The following is a 27524-nucleotide window of genomic DNA, read 5'->3' on the forward strand; positions in this document are numbered from 1 at the left end:
AGCCACTCAGTGCAGACCTCAGGGACATAGGAAGCTGCAGAGCGCTTGACTGTTGCTTCTTTTGCACTTTTTTCTGCCTTTCTGGGGGGAGGAGGTATGCTGGCACAGTGATCTGCTCTTCAGTACGAAATGCCTACCACACGACCAGCGTGTTAACTGGCTCTGAAGACTCAAATTGGGATTTTTGCAGTAAAGTCTGAAAGACAGTTCCTATAAATGTGGATATTCAGAAGTCTCACTTGCTTAATGGATTTTTTTAAAGCTATAAAAAAAAACTTAGTTTCTCATGAAAGGTCAGACTAGAGTAGAAGATGCTCCTGAATTAGTCTGTGACAGAATACCTTTTAAGGAAGAAAGGTTTATTTTGGCTCACAATTTCAGAGGTTTCAGTCTATGGTTGATTGGCCCTGTTGCTTTGGGCTGATGGCAGCAAAGTACCCATGGTATGAGTGGATGGCACAAAAAACCAGCTTTAGCACCTGGCTTGTTTACAGCGGTCTGGAAGCAAAGTGAGAGGAGAGGTCAGGGTTCCAATATGCCCTTTCAAGGGCATGTTCCTGGTGACCTAACTTCCTTCCATTAGCCCTCACCTCTTAAGGTTTCCACCACCTCCCAATAGTAACACAGGCTGGCACCTAGTCCTTCAATACATGGGCTTTCGGAGGGGGGGGTGGGGTTCATATCCAAACTATAGCAGGAGTTAATAATTTATTTTGGAGCTCCAAATTCCCAACAACTTATGTCTTTGGCCTTTTTAAGTTTTGACAACAATAATGTCCATCAGAATTTAGACATGACAACTTCTGGAGAGAAAAAAACATGTAAAACACTCACAGCCATCTGGAGTACTTATTTGTGACTTTACCAAATCTCCATACCCCCTTCTCAGAGTAGCTGTGGTGTCACTCAGCTATTACTTATTCTTCTTAAGACACATGGGATAGGAGTTTGAAATAGATTTCTTGTGAGATGTTATATGTGTAAAGTGTGTACACACAGTGTGTAACTACCCATACACAGTATACATTTGAGTAGTTGTAGAAGAGTATGAAGCCTATGAGAGGACATTGAGATGGGAACTGTTGTGTCACTTATGCAGATGACCAGGGAAGCCTTTGTGGAGGAGCTGATAGTTGAGCTGGGCAGAGCTCAGAGTAGAGCAGTGAGAATGGCATGAGCAAAGTTTCAGGTGTTAGGAAAGCAGTCACATGACTGGCTTGGTGACATGTAAATAGTTTGAAATGGTTCTGAACACTCAGAGTAACTATCAGATTTTATTACCTTGAAAGTTTATTCAGATTTTAAAAATGTGACCTAGATAGTTAGGTGTTCCTTTAAAAAGGAGTTTAGAACCATCTGGAATGATTTGAGGGTAATCAGGTTGCTTTTTATCCCTTTCTTTACCCCTCTTTTTCCTTCTTTTTCATGTATTCATCCCGAAACATATGTAAGTCACTCACTGTGGGCAAGTGGTAGTCTAATACTGAAAATAAGCCAGGCGAGGTGGCTTATGTCTGTCATCCCAGCTATGTGGGAGGCTGAAATGGGGAGGTTTGAAGTTCTAGTCTAGCCCAGGCAAAAATTTTGTGAGACCCTCATCTTAATTAGCTGTTGGATATGGTGGCATGCACTTGGGATGCCTGGACAGAAAGTGAGACTGTATCTCAAAAATAACTGGAGCAAAAAGGGCTGGAGGCATGGCTGAAGCACTAGAGTGCCTGACTAGCAAGTGCAAAGCCCTGAGTTCAAATGTCAGTACCACAAAAAAAAAAAGATTAGACTTCTGAGTAATAAATGACAGGTGCTGTGAGAGTACTTAGTAAGAGCACCTACCTCACTTTGGGATCCCTAAGGATGTTTTTAGAGATGGCTAGAGCTTGAAAGCAGGAAGTAGGAAAGTAGGAAATAGCTAGACTGAGAAATGAGAGAGGGAGAAAGAACATTCTAACTTGAAGACATGCTGAAAGGCCTGGAGTCCCAGGAGTGATAGCCCCAGGAAAGCCATAGATGCCTTAGTTTGACTAGATAGTGGAGTGAATGGGGAAGTGGTAAGATTGAGAAAGGAGGCAGGAAGACCAGTTTGGAGCGTGTTGCAATAGTCCAGGAGACAGACAGTAGGAGCCTGCACTGGAGCAAGAGTAGCAATTATGGAGAAAACCGAACAGATTCAAGACATAATTAGAAGGCAAAATTGAGCAGAGCTGGTGATTTTATGTGAATGGTAAAGCAGAGGCAAATCCAAGATGATGGCCAGGTTTCTCTTAGGTATCAGACCATGTGGTGAAGCCATTCTCAGAAAAGAGAGCAAACAAAGGGGGGCAAGCCTCAGGATGAGAGGCTTTGGCATTAGTCCTGTTGAGTTGGTGGTGCCTTGGGGAACATATAGGGAATGATACTGACGGTCTCCCTTTGCCACCAGGTGTTCTACCACTAGAAGCAATGACCATAGAGCGTCAGAACTGTAGGAACTTGTTGTTTGACAAGGAACTTCTAATCTTACGTGTGAGGAAAGATGAGTGTAGAGAAATGGAACAACTTGCTTCAGGTCACACAGCTACGTACTGGTGAGCTGGGACTAGGACTTAAGTCACCAGCATCTCTGTAGGAGTATTTCCATTCCTCTCGTTGGTTTAGTGGCCTCTGAAAAACATGTAGAAATAAATCTATTTTGCCACATCCTCCCTTGCTTAGGGGGAATGATTGACAATAAAAATGTGGGCCATAAAATCCACATTTGCATCTCATTTGATTCCATCTGCCCTGTTTTAACATGATTATGGCAACTTTGTTAGGCAAGTGGTTGCTTAACACAGTGGAAAGTTTTAATTACTCTTTAATAGCCATCTACAGAGGGAGAGTCAACTTTTTAATGTTTAATCATTTGGTTGTCTCTTGAAAAACTTTTAGTATTCCATTTGTGTATCCATAAAGTTTATAAATGTACATTTGTTACATTTCCATTTTCATTCTAGAGTTCAGTAACACAAAAATATTTTCTTTTTATGCATTATTGCTGTGTAAACATAACAAATTTAATGAAAAATTAAAAATTAAAAATCTATCCACAGTCTTTCCATAACAACAACAATAACAATTCAAGCTTTATGTTCTTGTAGTCCTTTTCTCTACTTATTCATATGGTAATCCTAATTTACATTCTTTTCTAACTTTTTTCTTTCGTCAGATATTTTACCATATTGTTCATCTATCTGTCCTTCTGTCCATCTTTCCATATATCCATCCATCCAACCAACCATTTATCAGACATCTGAGTATCTTCTAAATGCCAGGTACTACAGGGTCCTGAAGTTTTAGTAATGTTAGTCCCCATGAACCTAACATTTGCAAAGTAGGGGAATGGCTGCGTGGGTATCACATTAAAAGGGTAACAAGTCTAATAGAAGAAAATTACTGTAAAGAAGGTAATGAACATGGTGCAGTATGTTCTTTGCATGTTGTGAGCAGAACATGACTGCTTTCTTATGGTTAAACAATGTGTCAGGGTCTCCGTAGGAGGCAGATGGTACACCTAAGTAACCAGGGTTTTGCATAGGAACGATACACAAAAGAGAATAAATGCCTAACTTACATTCTTCTCTTCCTGTGATTTTTCTGCTGGGTTCCTCATTGACTAGTTCCTAATGGAAGCCTGCAAACAACAGAATCTTTGGATACCATCCGTAAAGGTCAGATCTCCAGGGCAAAGAGTGGGGACAAAGTAGACACAGAAGGGCAAACACAGGCTATCTAGCACAGATAGTTCATCTAAAGTTATTTTTGAAAGAAAGCACTAGATAGACAACACTCCCATGTAGTGTAATAAAGCAAATGGTGGGATAGAGAGCTGGAATTGAAGAATTAGGCTGTAGTGGTATAGTTATTTGGGCAAATTTTGATGTTTGTAGATATTTTCCACTTATTTGTAAACAGACACCGATTAAGTTTCGTTAGTGCATCAGCTTAACACTCATAATGTGTTCTAGCATCATTAGTGACAGGGCTTCAAGAGTGGACCTTGACTCTAGCTCAGGCTCTGATTCACTCATTTGTCTGGTCATTCATGCAACAAACTTTTTTTCCTCTATTTTACTGAGGTACAGCTCCTGTTTTGCTAGGGGCACAATCTTTGCATATAGCTCAATATGTTTTTATACAGCCTACACTTGTGTAGCAAACACCAGGCAGATTTCCTTTGTGCCCCTTCCTATTCACTTTCTCTTGTATCTGCACTAAGCACTAGGGGGACTTTTACTGGCATCAGTGAATTTTGTCTGTCTGGATCCTCATATAAATGGAACTGTATATGTTGTATATGTTTATGTCGGGCTCCTTTTTCTCATCATTTTATCTTTTAAGATTCTTTTATGTTGCTTGCATATAGCAACACATCATTCTTTTTCTTTTTTATATTTCAAGCAATGATTTTTTTTATTTTTAGGAATCAATAATACAAGGGAATTTTAATGTGAAAACTCCATAGATGTGTACAGTGTACTTTGAACAAGTTCACCCCCATCTATTCACTTAACCTTCCTCCTGTCTTCTCTCCTCCTTTTTCAAACACATCATTCTTTTTTTTGCCAGTATTTCCATAGAGGAATTTCTCCTGGTATTTCTTGGGAAATTTGTGTTTCTAAATCCTGAGAAAAATGAACTAATAAGTATGGAGAAATATAATTTTCCCATGAGAATTAAAGGTTGATGATCAATGTGCAGCCATTATTGGTGGAAGGAATCCACTGACATCCAGTGGAGAGTGAGAGCAGCAGATCATTCAGAGTAGAAGAAGATTAAATCCACTTTTTGAGGGGAGACACAGGCACACCTGTGAAGTCATTGTCTTGCTGGCTGGTCTGCCTTGACATAAATATTTGCTCCACGTCCTCTCTGCTGCTACTGGTGAGTCATTCTTGCAAGTGAGATAACTGTTAATACATTTTTACACATAACGTTTAACAAATTATGTAAATAGTGGGCCAATAAATGCCAAATATTGGAAATAAAATAAGTCCTCAATTTGGCAATTTCAGCATGTGTTTTTCATAGTGCCACTAACCTTGTCAGATCTTCATATTATTTCACTACTACCTAGTAACATTCACTGGCATTTCTGTGTTAAAATTCAGATGCTTCTCCAGTTATGATGGGGGTATGCCCTGAGAACACCATTGTAAAGCTGAAAATTTCTTAAGTAAAAAAATACACTTAATATATCTAACCTCACAGAAAGCATAGCTTAACAACATGGTACACTCTAGAGTCTTGGTTGTTTAACATGTGGCCTTGGGGATGACAGGTCCAGCATCTTGACGGAGCATCATGCTGTGTCTTGGAAGCCTGAGAAAAGATCAAAATTCAAAGGACTATTGCTGCTGAATGTACATTGCTTTCCATACCATTATAAAGTTGAAAGACTGCAAGGTGAGTCATGTAAGTTGGGGACTGCCTGCATTTGTTGTAAATAAAACAAGACATGGCTATTTTTTAATTTACTAAACAGATTTTTTAAAAAGATATTCTGATAAGGAGTTAAGAGTGTGAAGAATGTTCTTCTCCTAATCTCAATTCTGAATTCCAAAGATTAGTATCTGTCAGGAATTTGGAAACACTATTGCTGTGTAGTAATCTAGGGAAGAAGTATACACTTATTCATCCATTCTATTTTTTTTTCTTTTTGTTGCATATGCTAAGCTACTTACTTACCTTACCACTGAGCTACATTTCCAGCTGTTGTACATGATTTTTGGATTTTTTTTTTTTTTTTGGCAGTACCAGGGTTTGCTCTCAAAGGTCTCATGCTTGAGCCACACCCCCAGCCCTTTTTTGCTTTGGTTATTTTTTGGATAGAGTCTTGTGTTTTTGCCGGGGGTCAGCCTCAAACTGTGATTCTTGCAATCTCCACCTCCCCAATAGCTGGGATTACAGATGTTTGCCACTGTGCCCAGCCCTCAACCATTCTATTCTAATAGGAATCAGTGAACATTTTAAAATTGGCTTGTTTGTTAGGCAGGCACTGAAGTGGTGCTGAAGAGAGAGGAAATAATGTACTAAGTAAGGTAGTCTTCTGCTTCCACGAAGTGAAACTGACAGACTAGGGCTGCAGGTCACAGGTAGGAGGGGAGAGGTGATGTGAGGGCTGTAAGGAGACCCCTGGGTTTCTCTAGCTGTGAAATAGCTAAGCGGTAGGAGTGGGGAAGAGGAAGGGAGGGAAAGGCTGGGTTGAACTCAGTTGCTCTCAGGCTGTGCTTCTCAGTTTGGGACTGGAGATGAGACATTGATAGAAGGGGGCATGGAGGCTTCTTGAGACTGGTTTCTTTTGGCCTTGAGCAGACTCTTCCCTTTCATCCCAGTAACATAAATACTATCACTTGCTTTTGTGTGCTAAGGAGGATAACTGATTGGGAGGTTTCCAGACTTTTTCCGTCATTGAGTCCTGTCATTCAACAATTCTCCCTGTAGGTCTGGAGCTCCACACTTTAGTATTACTAACCATCACTCACCTTAGTAGAAAGTGAGTGCACAGTGGCCCCTCTGTTGTAGCATTGCCAAGGTCAGGGAGCAGATGGGCCCAGGGCTGAGGGACGCACTTTGCAGAATTGGGACAGGAACACGTGAGCACTGCCCACACTGACAGATGTACAGGTGTACTTGTGGATTTCTATTCTGGTGCTTTGCTGAGCAAATTTGGTATCTGTTGGGCTTAAGCCACTGGAGAACTAATAAATCACTTAAACTGAGCCTCATAAGGGAAGCAGGAACAGAAGGGGTTTGTGTCTGTGTGTCTTTATCTCTTTGAATGATTGAAACCTCGGCTATGGGCTGTTTTTGAAACCATAGGACAGGGCCTTTACCGCTACCAAGTTATTGATTTGTGCATTGTTTTGTTTTATTTTGCTCTCCTAGTAGAGGAAGGGTTTATGCAGAGATGAACCCAGAGAGCACCTGGAACCTGATTCCCTCCTTCATCTCAGCTACTCCCTTAGAGCTACTAGCCTTGTCCATGGCTCTTTTCCTCTGCACTGGAATGTTCAACCACAAAGTTAGAGCCTTGCAACTTTTGATCCTGCGGCCTACATGGGGGATGTAGGGAGACAGGCAGTGAGCTCATTTTAGCTTGTGATACATTTTGGTTCGTCTGTCTCTCCTTAACGTTTTCTTTTTTTTTTTTAAAATAATCCTTTTTTGGAAACAGGTGGGAAATTATCTAATAAATGAGTATGTTTTCCTTTATCCAAATCCAAACAGCCAGAAAGCTAGACAAGGATTATTTATGAGACAAACTCGTCATGATTATAAAATGAAACGATTAAAATGTCTAGTATATGTCCCAAGAGTAAGTCAGGTCTACCTCAGTCTATCACACCGATTGCTTTTTGTTATATGTTAGCATCATATAATATCTCTAGTGCCCAAGGGCATTTCTAGTTAGTAATGCACCTTGAACCATCCAGGTGATTCTAAGGATTGCTTTCCCTACAAATAGTTTTGTCCCCACCATGTCAGCCATTTACAGCCATGGCTCCAATTATTATTGACTTAACAATCATCCCTAACCAGGTGTGGTGGTGTGTACTTTTAATCCCAGTACTCGGGAGGCTGAGGTAGAAGGATTGTGAGTTCAAGTACAGCCTGGGCAACATAGTGAGACCTTGTCTCAAAAAATGCCCCCCTCCCCCACCAAAACAAAAACCAAAGCATCCGGATTAACCAGGCTTTAAGAACACTCTGGCCTCTGCCCATCTCCCCAACCTGACCTTCGGTCTCCACCCTCCACTCTTTTCCCTGACTCTGCTCTGGGTTCCCAGTGGATAGTCAGCCCTTTAGCCCTTTAGCCTGTCTACTCTTGGTTCACACTTTGGAACATGCTTTCTCTGTTCCTTTGCTCTCCTTATTCTTAAGATCATCTTCTGATGTCCCAGAGGTAAGGCTAGGTTTTTCTCTTTTAGACTGAATGTCTGTACCTCTGATGTATTTTTTGTTTCTGTGAAGTTAGTCATTCTGCATAGAAAGTAATCCCATGAGAATGAGCTCTATGGCATTCTCATTCCTGACATATCCCCAGTGTCCCACTCAGGGCCCAGCAAGCAGTTTACCCCAAGGAGAGGCTGATTGAAATGTGTTTTATGGTAGTCAAGTTTTTTTTTTTTTTTTATAGTAACTCTTATTTAGTAGGTCTCATCAACCCTAGATAGCCATCATTTTTGACAAGCTAGTATCTTTCCTTTTGTAATAAGCCTGGATACATTCAACCAGGTAGTATTCGACACTTTTCATGTTAGGTGCTGCCAGCACGGGTGAGGGGGTGGAATGTGGTTTGCATATAGAAGTGAAGGGCTTAGTCCCTGCCTTCATGAACAAGCCCACCTTTCATAGGATTGTGTTTGACATTCTTTTTTTTTTTATGGTACTGGGGTTTTAACACAGGCCTAAACCTTGAGCTACTCTACTGGCCTTTTTTTGTGATGGGTTTTTTGAGATAGGGTCTCAGGAACTACTTCAAACCGCAATCCTCCTGATCTCTGCCTCCTGAGTAGCTAGTAATTATAGTAGCCTATAATCCCTAGGCATGAGCCACTAGCGCCCAGCTAAGTTTGAAATTCTTGTGTGTCTAAGTAGTCCTGAGCCAAGAGCATCAGTATTTAGTTGCATAATTTATTTTGTTTTGATTATTATTAGTCTTCTTCAGCTGGCCTTTTCTGATAAGTCTCAGGACTCTTGTTCCCTTCTTAAGCACCATCCATCCAAATATTATAGATGTATAATTGCTTTTCTTCTGAGAATTGTTCTGCATAGCTCTAATATAATGTGAAGACTGCAGTTGCTGTTTCCTCCTCTTTGAGTCCCTTTCTTAGCTCAGCTCAGCAGGTTTTAAACAATGCTAATGGCTGTCCAAAGAGTGGTGTTTCTCATTATTGGTAATATCAGTGGCAGTTTGTTACTTTGACCTGCGCAAGCTGGAATTGGCTCGTTGATGGCCTGTGGTACAGAATACCCTTCCTTCTTGTGGAATGGCTATAGCCCCAAGTGCAAGCTGAGGTCAAACTGTCCTTGTAGAGTAGAGGTTTGTTAGAGTCTGGGTAACTGCAAGCTTCACTTGTTTTATTTTCTTTCTTCTTTCTTTACTTCTAGGGATTAGACCTGAACCTTGTGTATGCATGACAAACACTCTACTACTGAGATATACCTCAGCCTTTTGCTTTCTTTTGACACAGCCAGGAAACCCAGTTGTGTTTAGAGCCTGGGTAAAGTCAGCCCCATATGATTGGACTCTGTATAATTGTGCTTGGAGTTTTTTGTAGGGATAGGAGAGAGAGGATAGAATATCAGACCTCAGCTGGCTAAAGTTAGGTTCTAGACTGTTTCATTCCCTGCATTCAGCAACTTCACCATCCAGTTACTTCATCTTACTTCATCACTAAACACAGCATATTTTAACAAGTAGTCTATAGCCTACATAATCCCTTAGTATTTCATGGTTTTAGTAGCATCATCTCCAAACTTGCCGTTTCATTGGCTACCTCATTTCATATTGTGTTTTGAATGGTGGTTTGCTTCACTAGCTACTAATGCCAATCCTGCTGGGTTACCTCTGGTTTTCCTTGACTATTTGTGGCAGCAAATAGCATGGAAGAATTACACTTACAAAATCTTAGGGAAATTAGGTCCTTCCTTCCCGGGACACAGCTCAGACCAACCTTTTCATTTTATAGGCCAGAAAACGGAGCCTTTGTGCATTTAAACATTTGGTCTGCAGCCCTACAATCCCTTCAAAGTGATTTTCTATTTTGCCACTGATGACTAGTTAATTAAGAATGGAAAAAAAATCAAAGACTAAGTGATACCTCTTCCCATTAACTGAGAATTAGGAGTTTCGGCAGCAGCAAACTTCCAAAAAATTCAACACAAATTTGCTTAAGCAAAACATGAATTTATTGACATGTATCACTGAAAATTCATGGATAGAGCTAACTGGATCCAATGACGTCCTTAGTCCTTATTTCCCTCCTTTCCTGCTCTGTCACTAATTGCATTGCTCCAACTGCCTTTTCTGTGTTTTAAATCCAAAGGAAATAGTCCAACAATAAGTATAAATCTGGCCTACTAACTTCTGAGTTTGGTTGCCCTTGTGGGGATAGGATAAGATCTGGAGAAGCATGGGGATGAATGAAGATTGGAATTGTTGGGGCTAGACATCAGCTTTCTGAAGATAAACAACCTCTAGGAGAAAAGTTTATTTTAGCCCATGGTTTCAGGAGATGCAGTCCATGGTTGCAGGGCTCCATTGCTTTGGGCATGTAGAATAACAGAGCATCATGGTAGGCCCACATGGGGAGGAAACTGCTCACCTCGTGATGACTGGGAAGTAGAGAGAGACGAGTGGGCTGGGGTCACAACATCTCTTTCAAGGGTGTTCCTCTAATGACTTACCTTCTTTAGACTAGACCTCACCTCCTAAATTTTTCTGCACCTCTCTTTAGTGCCATCAACTAGAAACCAAAGCTCTCATGCACAAGGTTTGGGGGACTACACACTAAATAAAAACTAGCTCAGAGCTGGGTACTGGTGGCGCACGCCTATAATCCTAGGTATACAGGAGGCAGAGAACAGGAGGATTGTGGTTCGAAGCCAGCCTGGGCAAATAGTTCATGAGACCCTATCTTGAAAAACCACATCACAAAAAAGGGCTGGTAGAGTGCCTCAAGGTCTCAAGGTGTAGGCCCTGAGTTCAAGCCCCAGCACCAAAACCAAACCAAAACAAACAAAACAACAACAACAAAAAAACCTAACTCAAAACATGTGACTTTAAAATATTGTAACTGATGATTCTTTTGAGTCAGGAACTCAGACAGGGAACAAAGGGGATGACCTATAATAGCTCTGTGATTTCTGGTCCTCAGCTGGGAGCAGATAGACATCTCTGTTCTTCCTTATTTTAATCCTTTTTCTTCCCCACTCCCTGTCTTTTTGTATGACCAACTTTGCCTTTTCATAGTATGACAGCCTAGGCCTAAGTCAGATTCCTTACATGGATGGTCAGAGCTGCTCTAGGAAATAATAAGAAGAAGCTGCCAGTTTCTTAAGGCTGGAGCCTGAAAACTGGCAGAGCTTCACTTCCATGTTACTCTGTTGGTCAAGAAGTTATAGAGCCTACTTAGATTCAAGGGCATAGGGCTAAGCCCCTCCCTCTTGATGGGAGGGTGTCAAGCCATCTTTAATTCGCCACAGTCATCTGGTCATCTAGGCTTCTGTTTACTGTTGACAAACCTAAGGCCCCTGACAAGAGCAGTGACTAGCCTAATTTCTTGGAGCTCTCTTTTGTGAAATAAAATGGAAACAAACACAGAAATCAGTACCGAACACCATACCCTAGCAGCCAGAACACCTGCCTTCATCACCTTTGGCTCCCTTCTCCTTTGCTCTGCTTCACTGAGCCATGCCTTCCCCCATCAGCCCGCAAGTGATCCAGTGTACACTGTTTTTGCATAGCTAAGAAGATGCTGACAAAATGCTGCGTGTCAGTTTGGAAAGAGCTGCTTTGCATCAGCCTCAGGCCACTTGGCTCTGCAGGGACTCCTTCCTCAGCCAAGAGCAGAGGCTGAGAGTCTGCTTTGATTGTCTTGCTGAGCATCCTTGTGCTCAGTCCCTTGCTTGTTGCATTTGTACTCCGAGGATCTGCTGCTTGTTGTCTGAGCTGCCTGTTCCTCCTCTTACCTAGCTCTCCACCTGTTAATTAGTGGACTGCTGACACATTTCTGTTTGAAAGTCAGTCATTTCATAACCTAATATTGCAATATTTTCTGGGTTTATTATCTCCCTCCAACCTGTGGCTTCACACCATCTGGTGTGCATGCATGCACGAAAGGCAGAGCAAAGGGAGGGAAGGGAAACAGTATTTATTTCCTCCTCCATTCCCTCTCCTTTCTGGAGGAAGGAAAAATTGCAGCTTTTCTTCTCACAGGACTTGATGTCTATTTCTGAGTGGGTGAGATGGGAAGAGAGAGGTGATCAGACCTCTTCCAAAGATGTGCGCCTTCTTCCCTCCTCAGATATGAGTTATCTAACCTGATGTGAGGACAGATTATTTTTCTATCCTTATGTTCCACATGATCATGCCTCAAAAGCAACCCATCTTCATGGACAGGCAATACAATTAAGTTAATTTAGAATTCATTGATGACCTAGTGCACCTGGAAAAGAAGAAATTACAGTTCCGAATCTGCACGCATGTGTGCTGGAGCACACATGCACACTCATGCTGAGATACACTGTGCCTTTACCACCGTAGATCAGGCAAAAGGAAATTCCTAAAATACAGTTGGCTGAGGAGCAGGTTATGTGGGGGAGATTAGCATTCCTTCATTCCTTGCATCAGTTCCCTTCTCAATCAGACAAAGAGAGATCTTCTAATCAAAAGATACAGTCTAATTGGTATTCTTTTGTTGTTGTTGTTGTTGCTTTGAGTTTTTCCTTTTTCTTTTTTCATTTTGAGACAGGTAGTGCAAGTTGGCCTCAAACTCAAGATCCTCTTGGCTCTGTCTCCTGAGTGCTGGGATCACAGGCATGCACCACTATACTGGCTTAATTGATGATCTTGTGTGTGTGTATGTTTTAATCCTAGCAAATTAAAGAGAATTCTCCAGTGATGTTTGTAGTTTTTTCAGAAAGAATGTGATTCTTGCTTACCCTCATAAATTGTAATTTTTAGTTGCTTGCTTTCTTTTTGTTTATTTATTTTTTGTCAATACTAGGATTTGAGCTCAGGGTCTTGTGCCTGCTAGGCGGGCACTCTGCCACTTGAGTCACCACCTAGCCCCTTTTTCCTTTAATTATTTTTGAGATAGGATCTCACATTTATGCCCAGGCCAACCTGGACTGTGATCCTCCTGTTTTGCTTCCTGTGTAGCTGGGATGACAGGCCCATGCCACCATGCTAAGGTTTTTATTGGTTGAGGTGGGGTCTAGCAAACTTGTTGCCAGGGCTGTACTTGAATAACAGTTCTCTTGATCTCTGCCTGGACTCTTTGTCAGCACTCAGAGATGAGGTTATTTTGGTCAAGTGCATGAATTGTCTCTTACTTTAAGATGAAGGAAAACAGGACTTGATCTTTTTTGTCCTTCTGGTAGAATCTTCACCGGTAAAACATAAATGATTTTTATTTACTTCTGGTGCACCATTTCCCCAGTATATGATCCTACAAGCCCTTTTACATGTTTCAAAAGAAAATCAAACAGAACTGTGAACGGTGATAGCACCCTGGGTTCAGGAGGCTAAGTGTGATCTTGGGTCAGCCTCTAACTTAACAGTTCATCTAACCCCTGGACCCCTTCCAGCTTCATTGATGCTGCTTAGCTCCTTTGGTTGCTATGGGAAGAAAACCCAGTGACACGTGAGAATGCTCTGGAAGGTGGAAAACTGCATCACAGAGGTTATGTAATTATGTTCTAAGAATGCTCACAGCTGTCAAGTAGACACGCTGACATCCTCATGCCCCTCCACTGTTGGGAGGCAGCTGTTAGTTTCATTTCTGCCTCTTCCTTCTCCATATGCCAGAGTGAGGAGAAATGAATGGATTAAAAATCTGGTGGGGGTGTGGAAAACCATCTGAGGTATCTTCTGTCTAGTTTTTCATCAGTGAGTATTTTTAAGTGTTGCTATCTCCATTGAAACTGCTAGGAGGGTATGTGGGTATATAACTAGCATAGAAGGAAAACTAGTTCTCTAAATAAAAAAATGGAAACAGCATAATGCTGGTTGTGGGGGAGCTATTGAATGAAAGTCTTAAAAGTTGTATTTAGTGTTGTCCAAGCACCTGTGGCATTTGCTGGACTAGTTTGTTTAGCTCTTGAGTTTTATTTCTTGTCCCCCTTCCTTATACTCTATCTTGACCCATATCTAGAGGAAGTAGCCAACTCTTCTTGAATGTGGTTTGACATACCTAGTAAATTCTTTCCTACTATCTCCCCCTGGAGATGTTTCTTTTCAAAGACCAAGCATAGATGTAACCTTTGCAAAAGGTTTTCTCTGATTCCTACTGTCATAGATGGCCATTTCTTTTTCCTTACCTCTGTTTGAAATTCCCCTGTTTTAGTATGTACATTGGTATAGAGACATTGATCAAGTTGTGACTTTACATTTTTGGTAGGTGGTGTGTTTGTCCCTTTGGGCTGCTATAATACTATAGACTGGGTCACTTATGAACAACAGATATTTATTTCTTACATTTATGAAAGCTGGGAAATCCCAAATCAAAGCATCAGCAGATTTGGTGTCAGGTAAGGACTCAGTAGTTCATATGCCAAAAGGGGTAAGCAAGCTCTCTGAAGTCTCTTTCATAAGGGCACTAATTCAATTCATGACACAACTGCCTCCCCAAGGCTCCACTGCTTTTAGGCAGTGGAGTTAGGCTTTCAACATATGGATGGGGTTGGGTGGAGCTGAAACATTCAGATCATAGCAGATAGTAAGCTTTTTGAGGGCAAACATCATGCCTCTTTCATCCTTGTCTCCTCAGGGCTTAGCTAGAAGAATTTTTAACAACATATTTAGGACTCAGTAAATGTTTAATAAGCATGTGTGTATGTTAAAGAAAGAAAAAAAAAGCCTAAATCATATTCTAACATTCTTTCTTTTTCAAGAATAAGTACCCCATCACAATTCTCACTTGAAAAGTATTTGTCAGTTCTCAAGACACAGAATGTCACCCAGTTCAGGCATTAGTATATATCTTAGTTTCTTAGGTTAGCTGTAACAAATTTCCACTAATTGAGAGGCTTAAAACAAATGTATTCTCTCACAGTTTGAGAATCTAGAGGTCTGAAATCAAGGAACTGGCAGACTCATACTCTTTGTGGCTTTAGACAAGAATTCCTCTTCTTCCTCTTTCTTGCTTCTGGTGGTTGCTGTCATCCTAACATTCATTGTCTTATATAGCTGGATTCTTTAGTTTCTCTCTCCATCCTAACATGGACTTTGCTGCGGTCTGAATGTTTTCATTACCCCCTTTCCCCAGTCCATAAGTTGAAACCTAGTCCCTAGTGTTAAGAGGTCGGCTCTTTAAAGAGGGATAGGTCATGAAGGCTTGTGAATAGGATTAGGGTCCTTATAAAAGAGGCTCTAGGCAATTTGTTCATCCTTCCATCATGTGAAAACCCAAAGGCACTGTCTTTGAACCAGAGAGCACTCACCAGATAACAAACATACTAGTGCTTTGACTTTGGACTTTCAGTCTCCAGAGCTGTGAGCAGTAAATTTCTGTTGTTCATAAAGTATTTTATTGTTAGCCTAAAATATTTTGCTAGAGAAGCCCAAATGGACCAAGGTGTAGCCATCTTTTCTCTGTGTGTGTCTCTGTGTCTAAATTTCTCTCTTAAGGATACTAGTCAATGGATTTACAGCTCACCCTAATTCACTATGACCTTATCTTAAGGGATTACTTCCACAAATAATGTCTTCCACATCACATTCAGAGATGGGAGGATGAAGGGGGGAGTTAGGACTTTGGCGGAACTTTTTCTGTGGGACACAATTCAATGTACAGCAATACCTTGATCTTGTCATAGAACCTTGACTCTTTAAGCCTAACATCTCTTCCAAATGGTTGTCCAGCCTCCGCTCAGCATCATGAGGGTTGCTTCTCCCAGAGGAGGCAAATTTCTGTATTTGGGTAGCAGCTTTGGAAGAATTTTTTAAAAAAAAAATTGGCTTCAAGTCTCTCCCTGCTACCTTCATCATTCTACAATTGGGATAAATATAGAACATCAGTCTTACTCACTTTTTTGGAGGGGGAGAGGAAACTTTATGTTTTGACAATGATTCTTCTGTTCTCTTTTCTATATTCCTGTTTCTTCAAATCATCACCCAGGATATGGTTTCCTTATCATACTTCCTCCATGCTGACGGAACTTCCTGTCTGTCAGTGTGTTATGTGGAGTCCTTAAGGTTTGGCATGAATAGCACAAGTCAGAGCTGACTCATCTTCCCCCAGGAATCCACTTCTATTCATGTAGCTTCAGCTATGTAATGTTGGTGGCCAGAGCACGCACTTGAAACGTTTGAACTTGCCTGTCGTTTCGTGTGATATTGCCAAACCCTGTTGCTCTCACTTAACATTTTGACCCCAAGACCAGAGGTTACATTTTACTATGTTGCACTTGGCCTATTCCCTAAACTGCTATTCACAGCTTGTTGCAATACCTTTATCACAGGTTGTCATTGTTCCAGCATATAATGGTAATTTATTGTGATGGTGGGAGAGTAGCAGGAAGGGTCATTACTAGAAATGGGGTTGGGTTAGAGGTCACCATGCTGCTTCTCTGGTCCTAGATAGCTAATCAGAACAGAACCCAGATACAAACTGGGGATAGCTGTGGAAAAAGCTTTAGAATCTTCTATAACTCTAAGCTACTGAGGTAGGGCAGCTCCATCATACCATTTAATGAGGTATCCTCTGACACTTGGGGACTATTTAGATACACATTGTCTCTGGTGATCTCAACTCTTTCTATTTGAAGGATTAAGAACATGAGCTCTGGAAATCGGATAGATTTGCACTCCTGATTCCTCTTCTTGTTTATTTCTTTGGAAAAGTTATTTTGCATAGCAAAGCTAATAGTGCAAACTCAGACGGATGTTATAATTGAATAATGAAATCCTTTTAAGTTTAGCTAAGATGCATTTAGAAAGGGAAGCTGAAGCTGAAGGAGGTCAAAGGATTTGCCTAAGGACACTGTGTGCCCACCAACTCCGAAGATAGTCAGCCTTTTGATTTCTAGCTTGATGTTCTTTTTTCTAAACCATTTAGCACTTTAGAAATCATTAGTTTATGTTATTTATTTACCAATCTGCTTTTGTTAAAAAGGGTAAAGGAAGAGAAATAAATAGAATTGATACTTAAAATATTTCTCATGAGATTATCGATTGAGTTCCTCTGTGCTGTCTATGGATTTATTTCAGATGGATCTTGATTGTCTGGGAGACTCTGCTGACCCTGAGACAGAGACATGAGTGGAGAAGTTGCCCAGATCTTGCTTCCCCTCAAAATCTGATCATCTCTTACTTTTGCTGGGCAGCCCTAGCAAGCTGGCTCCCGGGGCAGGCTGGCACCATGCAGGGGCTCTCTGTGCACAATCAGCAACTGCCTGTGTTGTGATGCCACCCAATCTCCATTTAATGCAATGTGAACTATGTTTTCTCTCAATTTCCATGAATTGGAGAGGTACACTGTGCTAGCCTTCCTAAATTACCACAACCAATATTCTATTGCCTTCATTTTTTTTATGCATGCTAATGAATTTTCTCCTGTTGAGATGTATTTTGTTTCCCAGATCAAAATGTTGTCTTTGCAACATTTAAAAAAAATAAGAAGCCCTCTGCACTGAGTTTTGTGATGTGATTCTGAACTGGAGGTAGAAAATACTGCTTTGTAGTGCAGGGGAGACTCTGCAGGCCTTTTTGGGACAGCCAAAGCAGAGCCAAGTCAGTGAAGATGAAGGAGGGGCTTTGGTCCGGAGAACCACTTGGCCATGGCGGGAAACAGCTTGAAGGCTAGCACTACATTCATTGGTTTCCAAGAATCTCCCCAACCTCCAGCTGAACTGTTTTCTAACAGGACTTATGGGAGTTTGAGAGTTGGTGGCAGCGCTCAACACCCATTATGGTATTATGTCCATACATTTTATCAGACATCTTGGGCTCTGTTCTACAGTCTCTCAGCTGTAGTTTCATTTAAACATCTTTCATTTCAAACAAAAGGATCCCTCACTAGTGTTATTCTGTCACCCAAAACTTTCCCACTTTTTTTCTTCTACTTTTGGTTTTTAAGTTTGGTTTACTTCTCATCCATGTCTATTTTGTTTTGAACACCATCCTCATTTAAGGATGGGCTCCAGATTGTCTTCATGGAACCTTTTCTGATTTTTGTTGTAATTCATTCTTTTGAACCAGTAGTTTATTCAGCACTGATATGCCTTGGGTCTGTGCTTGGGGCTGTGAACAAAACACTGAGGAAAACAGATACTGATCACTGCCCATGGCCCTTAAAATCTGCTCAGGGAACAGAGAGGAAAAATGTATATATAGGGTGTGAGATGGTGGAGCAGGAATAGGGTTGTAATTTTAAACAGGGTGTCCAGGAGGGAGGCTGTGTAGTATTTTATCTCACTACATGATTTGGGAGTGAATTTTGTTGCCCAGGCTAGGGAGGTGGAGCTAGATTTATTCTGAATTGTGCAATATTGTTCAAGGATAGATAGGGATCCCTATGGGATCATGGTCTTTATGGAGATGGGTCTGGGGTTGGCCAACATGGCTTTGCTAAGGAAATTGCCATGTGAGGGCCCCCACCCACCCACTTCTACAAACTAAGCATTCTCAACCTTGAAATAAGGGAGTTGAATACCTGGCTCCTAAAGGCTCTCCCAGCTGCAGAGTTCCTCCATTCTATAGTATAACATCCTCACCAGGTGCAGGAATTCTTTGCTGATGATTCTAACTCACAGTTTGCTCCCACATTTGTGCTTGTGGTCTATATCCTGTAAACAGAACCTATAAGTGTATTGACTTCTACACTGTATGTCCTGGGAGAAAATCTTCTCCACCTAGACTATGAATAGTAACAAGACTGGCCTGAGAACATATCTTGTACCCTTTATAATCTGCAGTAGAAGACTATTCAGGACTAATTAATTCAAAGTTCCATTCACCTCTGTTCATTGTTTATCAAGTGTCTATAAAGTACGGCAGGCTGTGTGTTAGATATTGGAAATACCATGGGGGATAAAGTGAGCCCTGACCTAGGAGTTCACAACATGCCAGAAGCATCATATTATTTGTGAAATACTTTGTTGTTTGTATTGTGCTTTCCCATCTATTTTGATGTGTTGATCTTCAGACATCCCTAGGATTGAGATAGGACTTACAATGTGAAGTTATATTTTGTGCCCTTTAAATTATGGGATTTTGTCTTGAAAAAAAAATTGAGGGTGAGAACAGTTTCAGTGGTGCTGTTGACTTGGATGTAGACCCCACCATGAGGCAATGTCATAGAAGGCATATGTCAGAAAAGGCAATGGCTGTGCTTAGCCTCCCTTTCATGTGCCTCTTGTGATCTTGGTATTAAAACACACTGACCCTACCTTTTGAGCAATTTTATGGGTTTCTAAGGCCACTTTTACCTCATGTAATTTTGACTGAATTCCTGGTGTGATATGTTCCCACCTTTTCCTGTGTCACAGATGAGATAGTCCTTGAGGGAGGAATTTTCCTCCTTGCTTCTAATGAAAGAAAGAGTCAGAATTGATAACATGCCTTCCAAACTGAAACCAGGCCAGTGCCCTCCTTGGCCTCACTTCTTTAATTCCATGGGGTGTATGCACACGTGGGGAGCAATGGAGTCCAGAAGCTGGGCAAGATGTGCACACCAGAAGGGTTAATTAACTAATGGTTTTCCTTCTGCTCTGGGCAGCCTCAGGCTCCTTCTGGCCTGGGTTGGAGACTCCTGTTCAGAAGTCTGTAGCTGCTTCTCCTCTGGCATCTAATGAATTCTGACTAACTTTGAATATTCCCCCAACTTGACTGCAATTCTTTACAGCCCATCTTCCCCATAGAATTGGCAAGTTCATTTAATTGTTTGGGAGCCATATTAAAATGCTTTGTTCTTTGTTCTTTACTTTATGCCATTTCAAAATATCTCTTCTCCCACAAATTGCTGAGCCTGTTCCATTTGGTCCTTCAATTGCTTCTCTTGAGCAGATCCTTCAATTTATATTGCAAAGTCTGTTCTTTTCGATTAGACGTTTAGGATATCAGTTAGGTTTCTTAATTTATCATTTGTATTTCCTTTTTGCCTTTCTCTTTTCTCCTTTCAGTCTCTTCCATTGTGAAAAGCATGCAGTCATGACAGCTGTAATGAAATGCAAGCATTTCTTTTACTTGTTTGCTTGCTATGTAGTATGTGACCTATTGTTATTTTTGGCCTTATATTTTAGAATGATAATAATAGTGTCATCATTCTTATTATTTCTCTTTTTAAACCAGTTCCTATACTTACTTCTCAAACAGACAGAAGATTATTAGCAGACAAGAAAAACACCCAGAAACTGTGGTCCAGATGAGAAAGTACACTGGCAGGTGCTAGGGTAAAGCTGTAAAGAATATAAAATGAGCCTCTGTCCTCATGAAACTTGTAGTCCAGTCTCCTCTGTGTTTCTTCGCTTCTCCTCATAGCAGTCCTCTGAGAAGGGCATTGTGATCCTCAGCCCTGAGGAAACTGAGACTCTGGATCATGAAAGGGTCCACTTAACATCATACAGACAAAAGGCACTGTGGCTGGATGTTAAGCCCAAGTGTGGAGACTCTAGGTCTAGCTGTGGTCTGTGTGCAAAGGAGGAGATCCTGTGCCACCACCTCACACCACCCTGGATGGAGGTGGCCCCTCCTCTGAGTACAATCAGCTTCCTCTTGGCTTACTTTATTTTGCTGGGATATGGCTCAGTGGTGGGGTGCTTGTCTGCCCTACTTCATTCTGAGCAGTGAAAATATTATGGCACATAGATCTCAGGTTCTACTTTTGTCTTGCTTTACAACTTCTCAGAATCTTCATTTTCTATCCTTTAAATGGAGAGGGTAGTGAAGGAGGGAGGAAGAAAGGGAAGAAGAGTTAATATTGAAGAGAGTTCCAGAGTCAACAGGTCTAGGATTCAATCCTGGCATTGCTATTTTCACTCTGTGATCTAGAAACCTGAATCTCAGTTTCCATTTTTGTAAAATGGATATGATAGTACTCACCTGAAAGGATTAAAAACAATAATATCTCAGAAGGACTTAGCATAGTGCAAAATAAATATCTTTAGGTCCTATTTTCCTACTAGAATCACTAGTTCCTGGATATATTTAGTGTGCATTGATTGAAGGACACGAAGGGTGAACTGCAATACTATTGTTGTAATTCCTATTTTGACTCATCATCCATATTCAATAAGGCATTGTAGATAAAGCATGATTAAGTCTGCTGTGAATTTCCCAGGTGTCAAATGATAAAAGTCACATTGCATTAAATGCTGCCTCTGAGTGAAAAACCACTTGTCACAGAAGTGCCTTGTAAAGAAAGGAGTGTTGAATCCTGTCAGGATGCTGCTGGAGGGGTGGCCATGTGGAGAGGGGGCTTGAGGTGGGAGAAGAGCCTGAGGTGGTATAGTTGGTCTTAAAGGCTACATTCATTCATTTGTCCATTTATAATGCTAGCACTGGATGGAAAAGAAGTCAAAGAGTCAATATAATAAAGATAAACCAGGTCAAAGGAGTTACTTTGGTTTCAAAGGGAGAGAGATGAAGATGGAAGTAGCTGAAAGAAATCATGATGATCACCCTTGGTTGGCTCCCCAGAACTGGGGAGGGGGAAAAAAAAGAAGGTACTTTTAAGAATCTGAGTATTTGGGTGGTTGTGAAATTAGACCGGGAGTGATTTGGAAGTGAAGTGAGAATGCAACAGGCAAAGGGGATTATGATTAAAGTGACTGGAAAGGTTGTGCAGAGGGTCTGTGGTAGGGAGCTCACTCTGCAAATTCTAGGGCACTCTTTGGGGATTTTTTCTGGCCTTTACCTGCTTTTCACAGTTTTCTCTCTCCTGGCCGTGTTCTCTGTACTGATGGATGGGCATTGGCATTTACCTTGTTCTCATTGTTTTAAATTCTCTGTATTTATAGCTTTCAGATTCTAGAAAGTGTGAGAGAGAAAATCTATTTGTTTCTCTTCACCATCAAAAGAAGAGACAGTTTTTCTTATTTGAAAACTATACCTTATTTCTCCTCTTCTGTTTTCCCCTTTAAATTTTTCTGCTGAGAAAATGACCTCTGGAACATGTGTGTAGAGCAGGTTTCAAGGATGGTGCTGCTGAGTGCTGGAATGTATTTAAGAATTTTCACTGACTGCCAATTCAAGCAAAGAAACTGTTGCTTTGAAATAAGAGCCTATTTGTTTCCTGTGGCATTCCCTCTCCTTACACCCCCCCTTCCAGTTCATTCACTTTTATAACCATCACATAGATTGAAAGGATTCTGCATACATAAGTCTACATGTTGGAAATTGATGCAGTGCATTCTGATGACTCTGTGGTTATGAACTCAAGTGAATGGATGAAGTAGGTTTCTTCCTGAACCAGTCTGTCCATGTTTTGCTTTGATCATTTCCCCTGTTGGCAGAACCTGCCTTTGACCCTTAGCCACAGTGAGTCAGTGTTTGCTGGCGTTGCTCCAAATGCCTGGGGGACAAAACTTTGCCCATGCTAGCCAGTCATTCCTTGAAACTGCTCAGTTGTTTAAGTCTTTGTTGGTATTTCCTAGAAAATTTTGGCTCCACGTTTGTCATTGATTACTTAGTGTGTTTCTTTTTTTTTTTTTTTTTTAACATTTAGCTTGTCTTGTGCATTGGGCCTTTAGGGATACTGTAATAAGATTTGGGCACTTTTTAAAAAAAAAAAGTTTACAATTTAGTGGTTTTAGTGTATTTACAAAGTTGTGCATCAATCACCATTATCTAATTTCAAAATATTTTCATTGCCTCTAAAGAAACCCCATTCCTATTAATAGTCACTTTCCATATCTCCCCCTCCCCAACAACCCTTAACAATCATCAGTCTACTTTCTGAAACTATTAATTTGCCTCCTCCGTACAGCCCAAATAAATGGAATCATTTAATATGTGGCCTTTTATGTTTGGCTTCTTTCACTTAGCATGCTGTTGTTAAGGTTTATCAATGTAACAATATTTCATTCCACTGTGTGGATATACCACATGTTGTTTATAGGAGTATTATTTTGAGCTTTTTATGGTCATTGTTCCATGGACTTTACCTAAGACTCATTTGTCTTCACAGTTACCCTACATTGTAGGTATGATTATTATTACCACATTGAGGTAAGGAAGACGGGGTAGAGTTTACACAGCTAATAATTGGCAAAGCAAGCTTTTTTCAACTACAGAGACTTAACTACCTACTATGTACCCCAAGTCAGAGGACACAGGACTTATTTTAAAATGATACAAGGAGAGAAAGTTACAAAGATCCTGAATAAGCTGCTCTGGGATTTAGTCGCTCAGGCTTGTGGTTTAAAGTACTCTGGTCTTGTACTTTGAACTTTTTTTTTTCCCCCTTTGGCAGCGTTGGGGTTGGAACTCAGGGCTTTACACTTGCTTGCTAGGCATGTGCTCTACCACTTGAGCCACTCCCCCAACCCTCATGGGTTGTACTTTGAATCATTCTTCCTGTCCTTTGGGTCATGGTACGTAGTAGATTTAGGGCAACAGGAGTGATCTAGGCCACAGGGAGCTAGGTGGAGCTTCCTGTCCAGTGCCAGGTTGGACTTAGCATATGGCTGACTCAGTACTGGGCAGGGGTGTGCCTGAGGATGAAGGTTTCCAGACATTATGTGTACCTGGGTGAGGCTGAGCAGGCAGGGACTTGTGAGCAAGCAGCTCTTTTCTCTGGAATGCACAGGAGTCCACACAAGTCTAAGCATGACATCAGCTCATCATTCATGTGACCATGATTGAATAAAAGAGCAGTATGGTGGGTGGGTGCCACATTTAAGAGCCTTGCACCTCAAATTGAAGTGTCCATGCATGGGAGCACCTTGGAAGGTACATTATACATATGTCTTGCCCTTTGTCCACGTTCTGTTGCTCTGTTTAAGCTTGATAGCCAACATATACCTGGGACACTGTCCAGTTCCTTCCTATGACATAGAGTCTATCACATGGGAAATAGGTATCTTCAAGCATCATCCTTGCCTTAGTGAAGTCCCAGGAAGTTGTTTTGTGCTTTAATATTTCTGTTTCTGGCAGCTCAGTTATTCCTTCAGTATATATTTGGGGACCTGTTGTGTGCCAGGAATTGTTTCAGGCACTTAGGACACAGAATAATGGAGAAGGATCTCTGCTATCTCAGAACTTCGGTAGAGGAAACAGATAATAATCAGTAGACATAATTAATTTTGTTTTTAAAATTTAATGCACTAAGTATTATGAGAAAAAAGAATTATAGAGCAGGGTAAAAGGGACTGTACGGTGATTGAAATTTTAAGTAGAGTAAGAAGGTGACATTTAAACAAAACTTGGACTTGAAGATGGTTGAAGAGTTAGCTATGAGAACCAAGGTGGATGACCAGCAAGATGGCCAGTGGAGCTGGTGTGAGCATTGAGAGAGACTGAAGGCCTGTTATTCCTCTGGCTATGGGAGGGGGGACTCTGGTTATTCCTCTGAGCAGAACGGCAGCCATTTCAGGACTGAGCAGAGCAGGGACACATTTGCACATGCACTTGAACGTGATCTCCCTGGCTGCAGCACTGAGAATCTTACCAAGAATCTTACCAATCTGCCCTGTGTTTAGTGCACTTCTTAGAGTAGATAAACTAACTACTCAGGAAGTTAAAAAAGAAAATCATTCCTGTGTTGTGTTCAGAACTCAGGTAATTCCAGATACTCTCTGTCAGACTCCTAGGGCTCCTCTGGACATATTTTCTGTCTTTTCTTCTCTTTGCCCAATCACAACCTCTTGGGGAATGTGGGGCCTTGGCCATGCCATAGTCATGCTGGATGAAGTTTCCTACTGCTGGCCAAGTTTGACCAGGCTTTGGGTCTTACTTGTTCTAGAAAGATTTAGAATCAGTACTTGATCATTTGCATACCTGTGTGTATACTTTGAAAAGTAGAGATGTATGTGTGTAGCATGAAGTTCTTGGATGCTAGTGTATGAAACTATTACAAGTTGGTTTATGTTCTTTCACAAGATTTACTTCAGGCTAGAAGTAGGACCTTGGAGCACCAAATACTGGATCTTTTACACAATCCCAAATTACTGCAGTGGAAATAGAAAATGGATCACGCAGTAGTCATATTATCTACCATGTGAATGGACTCCCTCATATGCTATAAATGTATAACATAGAAGTATAAAAATACTGGTGTCACTTATTTTATCTGGCTTGATTTGGGGCTTTTTCTGTGCCAGAATCTTTTGAAGATGCACCCAGAGTTTGAAATTCACGTTCTGGTTGTTGTACTTGCTTCACCCCTCTGCATTAGAGATTTGTGAAATAGCTTTTTGGCAAAATGTCAGTGCAAATGTTTGTAGAAGTGAGTGACTGAATTCAAAAGCAGTGTAGGCATTTAACTGGCAGGCTGAAAGAAAAGTGTCACTTTCCGTGGGTTACGCAGGAGCTCTGCAGCATTTTTAGCACTTGACTTCTTCCAAATTTGCCTACATGAAATAACCTCTCTGTTTTTGCACATGAAATATTTGAATAACTTTAAAATATGCATGTAATGCTGGGTATGTGACCAGATGGAAGAGCACTTCTTGGCCCATAAATGTAAACAAGATGCCACCCATGTTAATGGCGCAGCTGTAGACATAAGTGCATTTTGGTGGATTATATTTTATTTTTGAGAGTATACAATATTTAAGTATACAAAGCTAAGCTTAAATTGAGTTTTTATTTCCATTGTCTTATGTGTATTAATTTCATCTGCCCTTATTAGCTAGCATATTTTAACCTCATGTAAGATGTAACTGTTGACAATTTTGCAGGTACTGTCTAAACAATCATTTCTCCTTCTAGTTCCTCAGGGAAAAGTGCTTTGTGAACAGTTATGATGTAGCCAGTTTAAGGTAAATTGTTAGCCAGGTTGAGGGTTACTAAGTTTGCACAGAGTGTGGGTAACTGATCTGCTTCTGTATTGAATTGGGAATTGTTTATCCTGCAAGAATTTTGACTTTGGGTATTATGGTGAATTTCTGTTGTTGTAACCCAGAAATGAAAGAAGTTAAAGCATCTTTGTATCAAGAACCATGCTATCATATGCTGCCTCATTTAATCCCAACTTTTCATGTGATGATCTAAATCCTGTTTTATACTGAGGAAAATTAGTCTTTGACAGACACTACTTGCAAGATCTCTAACTGCTGGCTAGTGTCAGAGCCAAGACATGGACCCAGTTCCAGCTAAGTAAAGCCCTTGCTCTTTTCACTATCTCTGCTTGACTTTAGGGAAGGACCAAGGTAATTTTTCTCTAGTATGTCCCAAAAGATGGAGTCTGGCACATCTAGTGTTTTTCAGTCTCTGAGTAATTAATTGGAGAACCTCTGTTTTTATCTCTTTATGACTTTATTTAATCAGCAAAATAATGTTGGTTTCCAAGACCAATCATCTCAATCTCATTTTGACAAATAATTTTGTGATTATCTTGGTGACTAATAAAGGCTTAGCTCCTTTCTACCTCCCTGACCTTGAGTCCATGAAGGCTCAGAATGACTTCTTTCAGGGTATTGCCAGTACCCCTGCTTCCACGTGGTGATAAATCTCCCTTAATTGGGCTCTAATTGCTACTTCCAGATAAGGGGTTCAGGGAACCTCAAATAACATCCTTGGCATAAGTCAAAGTGTTTGCAGGAAATAAAGTGCCTAAGTGCAGTTGCTAGTATTTGCGCCCACACCCATATGTCTTGGAACAGGTAGAAGGAAAAAGCGAAACTAAGACACTCCAAGAAGAGCACAGACTCATGGTATGAGGCTCAGGAATCAAAGGTAGTCCCTGGCTTTGTTGATTCTAGGGAGCTCTTTGTAGCATGCATGTTGTGAGTGTGGCTTGGTCAGATGAGGGCTGTTTCCTTGATTCTAAATGAAACCACATGGATTTCCTGTTCAGGGTATTTCTGGTGTGTTTCTAATAGAAAAAAAAAATGTAGCCAAAATTCCAAATCTCAAACTTCCATAGAGGTGATGCTGTACATGGGCTAGGAGTTGCAATCAAGTGTTTATTGAGCCATTGATGTGGATTTGTTTATGTGCACCTGAGTGTCTTGAACCAAGGAGGTGGTTTGTAGGGGGGAGGGGAAAGGAGGAATAGTAGACCAAGTAATTAGCTATAAAAACAGAACAAAAACACCAAACAACCTACTGTCATAGGTATATAAATAATATATATGAAGTGCTTTAAGCCTGGTATATAGTAAGTACTCAATAAATGCTGTTTCCTATGTTATTGCTATTATTTTTTTCCTGTGTTATATGTTTATCAGATGTGCATGCAAAAAGACATGAATTCATCAGAGATGCTATGTACATTTTATAACATTCATAACTGATAGAAATAGATACTGTAATTAGCATATGAACCAGATAATTTTAAAGATTAGGTATCCACTTAGAATTTTTGAAGATTTGACTAGAACCATTATTTTAGGCAGTAAAATAAATGTGGATTCTTTTGTACTTCTCATTCTAAACATCAAGAAAAGGAAGAGGGGCTAGAGTGAGATTTGATATTTCTGTCTCTCTGTTGCCCTTTCCTGGAGGACTTTCAGGGTGCTTTGCCAGGTAGCAGAGATCCACAACTTGTTAGGGCACAGACACATTAATAGCTGAAATGAGAAGTATGGGCTGACTCTTCTGTGTGGGCTGGGAACTTCTAATTGGCACATAGATGGAAATGCTCAGCAAGTCAGGGAATGGAGAGGAAACACCCTCT

The 27524-nt window shown here is 40.8% G+C and overlaps 1 protein-coding gene across 1 annotated transcript in view; it reads left to right on the forward strand.

The window, feature by feature from the left end:
• Mb21d2 (Mab-21 domain containing 2) overlaps positions 1-27524 on the forward strand; it is a 106525-nt gene that overhangs the window by 32732 nt on the left and 46269 nt on the right. The window lies entirely within an intron of this gene.

This window comes from Castor canadensis, chromosome 5 (assembly GCF_047511655.1).
Source record: "Castor canadensis chromosome 5, mCasCan1.hap1v2, whole genome shotgun sequence".
NCBI classification, from domain to species: Eukaryota; Metazoa; Chordata; class Mammalia; order Rodentia; family Castoridae; genus Castor; species Castor canadensis.